The sequence below is a fragment of the Scaptodrosophila lebanonensis genome, unplaced genomic scaffold (assembly GCF_003285725.1).
Source record: "Scaptodrosophila lebanonensis strain 11010-0011.00,11010-0021.00 unplaced genomic scaffold, SlebRS2 tig00000089-arrow-pilon, whole genome shotgun sequence".
Taxonomy (NCBI): Eukaryota; Metazoa; Arthropoda; class Insecta; order Diptera; family Drosophilidae; genus Scaptodrosophila; species Scaptodrosophila lebanonensis.
This window is the reverse complement of record NW_022060565.1, coordinates 2,458,065-2,464,948: the sequence shown is the minus strand read 5'-3', so window position 1 is coordinate 2,464,948 and position 6,884 is coordinate 2,458,065.

Here is a 6,884-nt window from a genome sequence, read left to right as displayed (position 1 = left end):
TATGCTGCTACCACAAAACATGATTATTGGTACCGAGGCGATACACCTTTGTGCTTTTATACACACACGCCTAGACAGAATAGGTATGTATATGGACAGCCAATTAGTATTCGGTTCCGCGCCGTGTTTTCATTTATTTCGGCAAATCCAATTTAACGCACAGCTCTTGACCCTCAACGACATATTGCTTGTATTGACCTTTCTGGCTTTTCTCCGATCTGCTGCCGGGCAATCCTTTGCCATGCCGCCCACTTTGTTGCCGGCTCTTTGGGGCACTCAGTGCGCCGGACTTTGGCTAACTCGCATTAAATTTGTACGAGTTTTAGCATTTAGCATATTAAGCGTTACTGGCACTGAAGTTGAACCGACCACTGGCCGTCAGCCAGCGGTACTACGGGCTACGGCTACGACTACGACTACTGCTTTGACTTTGGCTTTGGCTGTGGCTCCTGGTAGGGCAACGGCTTCAACTACAACAGTAGTGACTCGTCTCGCTGTCGTGCACTCATTTGCCGGATATGTATGTGTGTGGACGAGTGGACATGCGGATGTTGTGCGATGCTGTTTATGCCTTTTACATTTTCCGCCGTAATGAATTCTACGCTGTAGCAGCAGCAGCAGCCGTAGTCCTAGTCGTAGAGTCATGGCTGGAACAGCAGCGCACTGTGAAATTTCAAACTTCCGCTTTTTGCAAAGTTGACAACATGTCTCTCCGACTGTCCACATGTCCGCCTGGTCGTGTGTCTGTCCATCTGTCCCACTGCCCAACTGCCCAGCTACCCAACAACTGCATGTGCATTGCCTCAACTACTCCGTCGACTCTTTTTTGAGCTTTACTTTGCACTCTCGATTTTATTTTTATACGACAACATCTTTACGGGAACTGGAGTTGTGGTTCCCGCTTTTTGTCAGCCACTGCTGTGCACACCAAAGTTGTACACTTAAGCGCATTATGGTCGGAGCGTTTTGTCACTGCAGCTGGACGAGTTGCTCCAAATGGGAGAGTGGCTTAGATTTTCCACTTTTCACAGTCAACGAATTCTTTACAACTGCACATTCAGTCGGTAATTAGGAGAATGAACGCGAATCAAATTGGTTCCTACTCATTCCCCACTTTACTTCCTGGTTATTCTAGATGTAACGCTATCTCTATACCCTGGCTGCGAAAGGTAAGACGGCTTACTAAGAAGCCCAAAAGTGCATGTAACAGACAGAACAAGAGAGAACGCTACAGTCGAGCAAGCCCGACAGTGTAATACCCTGTACCCAGGTAAACTTCCGTCACTGAGTTATATGCGCCCATAGCAGCAGCAAAAAGAGGAAGAAGAAGAGCGAACTTGTTGCTGCAGTTTGTGGGGGTTGTACTGGCGAGAATTTGTTTCGCTAATAACTTTTCTTAGAATTGACCGAATTGAATAAAATTTTGAACAACAGTAGACAATTATATATAAATTATGTGTGCAAAGTTTGGTTTAGGTAGCATTTGAAATGTGACGAAATTGTGTAGCGGGGGAAGGGGGGGGGGGGGGGGGGGGGGGGGGGGGGGGGGGGGGGAATTAAAAAAAATAAAATAAACTCGTCCTTACTCGGACCCAGGAGAATCTGGATGCCAACTTTGGTTATTCTAGCTTTTATAGTTTCTGAGATCCTCGCGTTCATCCAGACGGACAGACGGACGGACATGTCTAGATCGATTTCTCTCGTCATGCTGATCAAGAATATATATACTTTATGGGGTCGGAGATGCTTCCTTCTGTATGTTACATACTTTGCACAAACCTAATATACCCTTTTTACCCTACGGGTACAGGGTATAAAAAGGTGTGGTACGAATCGATCCACACATATTTCTCATTACGTATGAACACCGATTACTTTTTTGAAGTAGCTGGCTTACTACAAAATCCATATACATACATATGTACATACATACATACATAGATATACATATGTATGTATATATGTATGTATGTCGTAGTTGTTTGCGCAAACTTTTTCATTTATTTTAAATAGCCAACATTCGAGTTTATTTGATTTTTAAATATTGCACAATTTGTTATCAATATTTGCCTCTTTTAAACCACCTTTATCTCAAAAGTGCGAATGCATTCATGCCAAAAGAATACAAGGAAAAAGCCGGGATATTTGGCTAACTTGCAAAAAAACACATACATACATATATATGTATGTATGTATGTATGTATATACGTTCTTTAGGCGCGTTTCAGCAGAAAAAAAAATTGGTTTTGTTGCTGGCCCGTGTAGCCATCTCCTCTTTTGAAGGCACATACGACGACACAGAATAAAATGAGCGAATATCATGTTAAATGTTCACCATGATTATTAAAAAAATGCAGCTTTTTACGCTTTTTGTAAAATTGTTAAGCTTTATATCACTCTTCTTCCCGTCAAACACAGCTGTTTTCCTTCTAAAATATTGGCAGCACTGTAAACGATATACATACACACATATGTGAAGAAGAAGACATTTACACCCGATTAATTAAAATGTTCAAAAACTTAGCCACAATAAGGTTTTTCAATAAATATGTTTATATTTTTGATATGTATGTTAAATTTTCCCGATCCCTCCTATAGTAACTTGATAACATGACGAGGCAATAAATGTGTGCTTATACTCTGGGTATATTATGTTTGTGCAAGGTATGTAACAGGCAGAAGGAAGCATCTCCGACCCCATAGCAGATCTTCATTCAAATCGGTAAATTCTAAGAAAAGTTATTACCGAAACAATTTCACTTGAGTAATACGTCCACAAGCTGCATGATCAAGTTCTCTTCTTCTTTTTGCTTCTGCTAGGAACGCAGACGGGAGTTTGACTGGGTACAGGGTATTTCCCTGTCGGGCTTGCTCGACTGTAGCGTTCTCTCTTGTTTCCATGTATGTACATACTTACATACATACATATTTATTCAAGCCTACATATGTATGTACATTCATAATCAAAAACACATACATATATATGTACATAGCTTTAATTTAAATGTATCGGCAAAATATCCCAATCCATATTAAATGTTTGCATTTGTCCACCTTGCGTGCAAACACTGACCATACAAAATGTACGGTTAGATGTGCAAGTCTGGTCATGTTTGCAGTGTTGTTAAACATCACTTTCCTCAATTGGCATCCTCTTCCTCTTGCTTTTGCTTTTTCTCTGGCGCTTTTCCCAACATCGTCTCTTGCGGTTGCAGTTGCGGCAGCGCGCGGTTTTTGCACTTTGATTAAAAATTGCATTCCACATCGAAATTCCACAGTTAAAAGCATAAACTACTTAATCAGTTGTGTCTGTGTGTGTGGCACGATTTACTAATTTCAGGTAAGCGGCAAAGTGAAAGTGTTTAAGGTTAAATCCGACAACTCTTTGCGCAAATAAGCTTAAAGCAAATGAGGTAAAATTGTCTTTGCGGCGACTCCATGTCTGCACGTTCGGTTGTAACGGCGACTACGGCTCATCATATGATAAAGTACCGTTTTAGAGGCAAACGGAGAGACGCCGACATCGGCGAACCGACCAACACATTGGAATTCATGGCTACGCCTCTGAGTGCACCGCACAGGCAATAATTTCATGCATTGTGTGTAGCCTTTTCTTGCTGTTGTTGTTGCTGTTGTTGTTGGCTGTTCACGGAAAAGTGCGCAGCGCGCAACATAACAAAAAATGAAAAGAAAAGGAAGAAAAAAACCACATTAAAATAAATTTGAATAAAAATGTCTGCAAAGATTAAATCGCTATGAGCCGACGGCCTCGCAGCCGTCGCCCATCCAATGGCCACAATCGTCTGCAATTCCCAGACGCTCGTAACTCCCCTCCCCCCATCATGCCCGTGCCCTGTTCCGTGCATGACTCGGTCACAGAGCACGGGTGCTGCTCGATTGCAGTTGCTTGTTGTTTGGCTTATTGTTGCGGCATCAACTTCCTGGACAGCGACCGTAGCTCTTTCGTATGGCCCACAGAAAGAGAAAATAAAGGAAAAATACAGAAATAAAAATGCGTATCCGTTGCGGATTTTCTGCCGGCCATGCAGCTGTACAGGCTTGGCTCTTAATTTGTTTATTTGTTGCCGTTGTCGGGGGCTGCCGTCGGCGTCGCCTTCACCTTTAAACAATTCCATTTACAATTTCAACAGTCGCCGCACAATTGCGACAAATTTCAGTTTTTATTACTTTCGTTGTCAACTTTCTTGCCACGTGCGGCAGGTGGAGTCCGTGTGTGCCAGATGGTAGGGTTTTAGGGTGGGGAGGGGGGATGCTAGCTCCTCTGGGACATTCAGCGACGCCGCTGGTCACTCGACAAATTTTTGGAACGGCCTCTGATGCACAGACATACATATGTATGTATGTACATACATATGTATGTAGATAGAGCTGCTGCAATAACAATAAATAAGTTAATCTGAATACAATAAACACAATATGGCCGCTGCGCCAGTGTTGGTGAACAGCCCTCAAATAGACTTATTCTTTCATTTCATCCATAGGCTGCCACTTGCCATTTTCCACAAACGGCTTTAACATGGCCAAACGCCGCAAAGCTGTGACCTTTGTCACATCCATGGAGGAGCTGACCCAATTGCATGGGGACACGGTGGTAAAGGCAAACGTGGGCATTGACAATGTGCTGCCCCGGCGGGGCTGCCTTATTTTTCATGCCCAGGTGCCGGTGTCGCTGGTGCGCGCCAATCTGTTGCACTCGATATTCGATTGGCCGTTTGTCAACCAGCTGATGGTCGCGACGATCCCCAATGGCAGCCTAATGTTGCAGAAGAAGATCAATGATCTGGAGAAGCTTTACAAACTGACCAGCACGATGCAATGCATCAGTCTACAGCACAAGCCGGGCTTTAAAATGGAACACATAATAACGAATCCTACCTACGATGTCGCCGTGAAGCCCAATGGGCAGGTCGTGGTGAAGAAGGTGCCAAATCTTCTAATCAAAATTAGCGCGCCGGGTAATGCCGATGAGGAGATTGCGGATGATGAAGGCGGTGTCTCAACCTCTAACCAATTGCTTCCTGAAAAGGCTGCTGCTGACCTTAACGACAGCTTGGATGATTACAAAGTCTTTCAGTCAATGACCCAGGTCAACGAAGTATACAAGAGAACGGAGCAGCGCCTACAAATGCAGCAGCAGAGTACTCCGGTTCATATTAAGCCCATTACTGAGATTCCCGTGAAGGACTATAGCGCGCTTGGAGCGAAACCAAAGAAACTTCACATGCAGCCAAATGTTTTGATCGACGACTTTTCCATTGCGGAAAATGAAAGTGGGCTTACTAATATGGACGCCAAGAAGAATAAGAATACCAACGAACTAGCGATCGAGGAGCACAGCCCAAAGATTGATAAACCAAAAGAGCCAAAAGAAGATCTCAAAACTATAGATATTATCATCAACCCAGTGGTGGCCATCAGTAACGATGTTGCTACGGCTACTGAGGTCGTTGAACTCAATGATGTTCAGCTGCCGCAGGTCGCCGCGGAGTGGGAGGTGTCAGAGCCTAACATCGAAACACGCTCGTTCTGGGATCGACTTTACAAAGCACTCAGGCTATGTTAAGCGCCGTTCCACAGCCTAGCCTAGTTCCTATTTTCAATTCGAACTAATTCGTACAACAATTTTTAAATTTAAAAAATAATACAGTTTTCATTTGCAAGCTACCACAACCCCCATTAGAAAATGTGAAGAGGATATACATTGAATTTAAAGAAAAAAAACTGCCATTTGAGTTCTCTTTAAGCAACCACCTCCCATTCCTTGCAAAATAAATCTCAAAACTTTGTCACAAATATAACACAAAATAACTGATTAGCAGATGTACTGCAATTTATGATTCATACGCACGATCTACTTATATTTGTGGTTCGCTTTTTATTTGAATAAAAGTATACATGGCTATAAGAATAATTCAAGCTTTTGAGGTATTTTGTGGGCTTCAGCCCAAATTATAAGATCTCACTAAGACCATAAAAGACAGCATCTCTAGTTCGTATTAACTAATGCTAATACTAACTAGTAACAGGAAGCCAACGCGCTTTGTTTATAAACGAATACCGCTATAGATTTTTATACCCTGTACCCGTAGGGTAAAAAGGGTATATTAGGTTTGTGCAAAGTATGTAACATACAGAAGGAAGCATCTCCGACCCCATAAAGTATATATATTCTTGATCAGCATGACGAGAGAAATCGATCTAGATATGTCCGTCCGTCCGTCTGTCCGTCCGTCTGGATGAACGCGAGGATCTCAGAAACTATAAAAGCTAGAATAACCAAAGTTGGCATCCAGATTCTCCTAGATCCGAGTAAGGACGAGTTTATTTATTTTTTTTTAATTTCCCCCCCCCCTCTCCCCCGCTGCAGAATTTCGTCAATAGCGTCCACATTTCAAATGCTACCTAAACCAAACTTTGCACACATAATTTATAAATAATTATCTACTGTTGTTCAAAATTCAATTATTCAATTCTGTCAATTTTAAGAAAAGTTATTAGCGAAACAAATTCTCGCCAGTACAACCCCCACAAACTGCAGCAACAAGTTCGCTCTTCTTCTTCCTCTTTTTGCTGCTGCTTTGGGCGCATATAACTCAGTGACGGAAGTTTACCTGGGTACAGGGTATTACACTGTCGGGCTTGCTCGACTGTAGCGTTCTCCCTTGTTAAATTTAAAATTTACCTTATTTTAAATTATAGTACAACATAGCCTGTTGCAGAACTAGCACATTGTATGTCAGATTTAAGTATGCAGTGCTATATATATATATAGTGTATATAAAAAGCTAATAAATACATTATAGTAGTAGTGGATTACCATTAGTTTTGTTCAAATATTGCCCTTGGGTTGTTTGAAAATACTT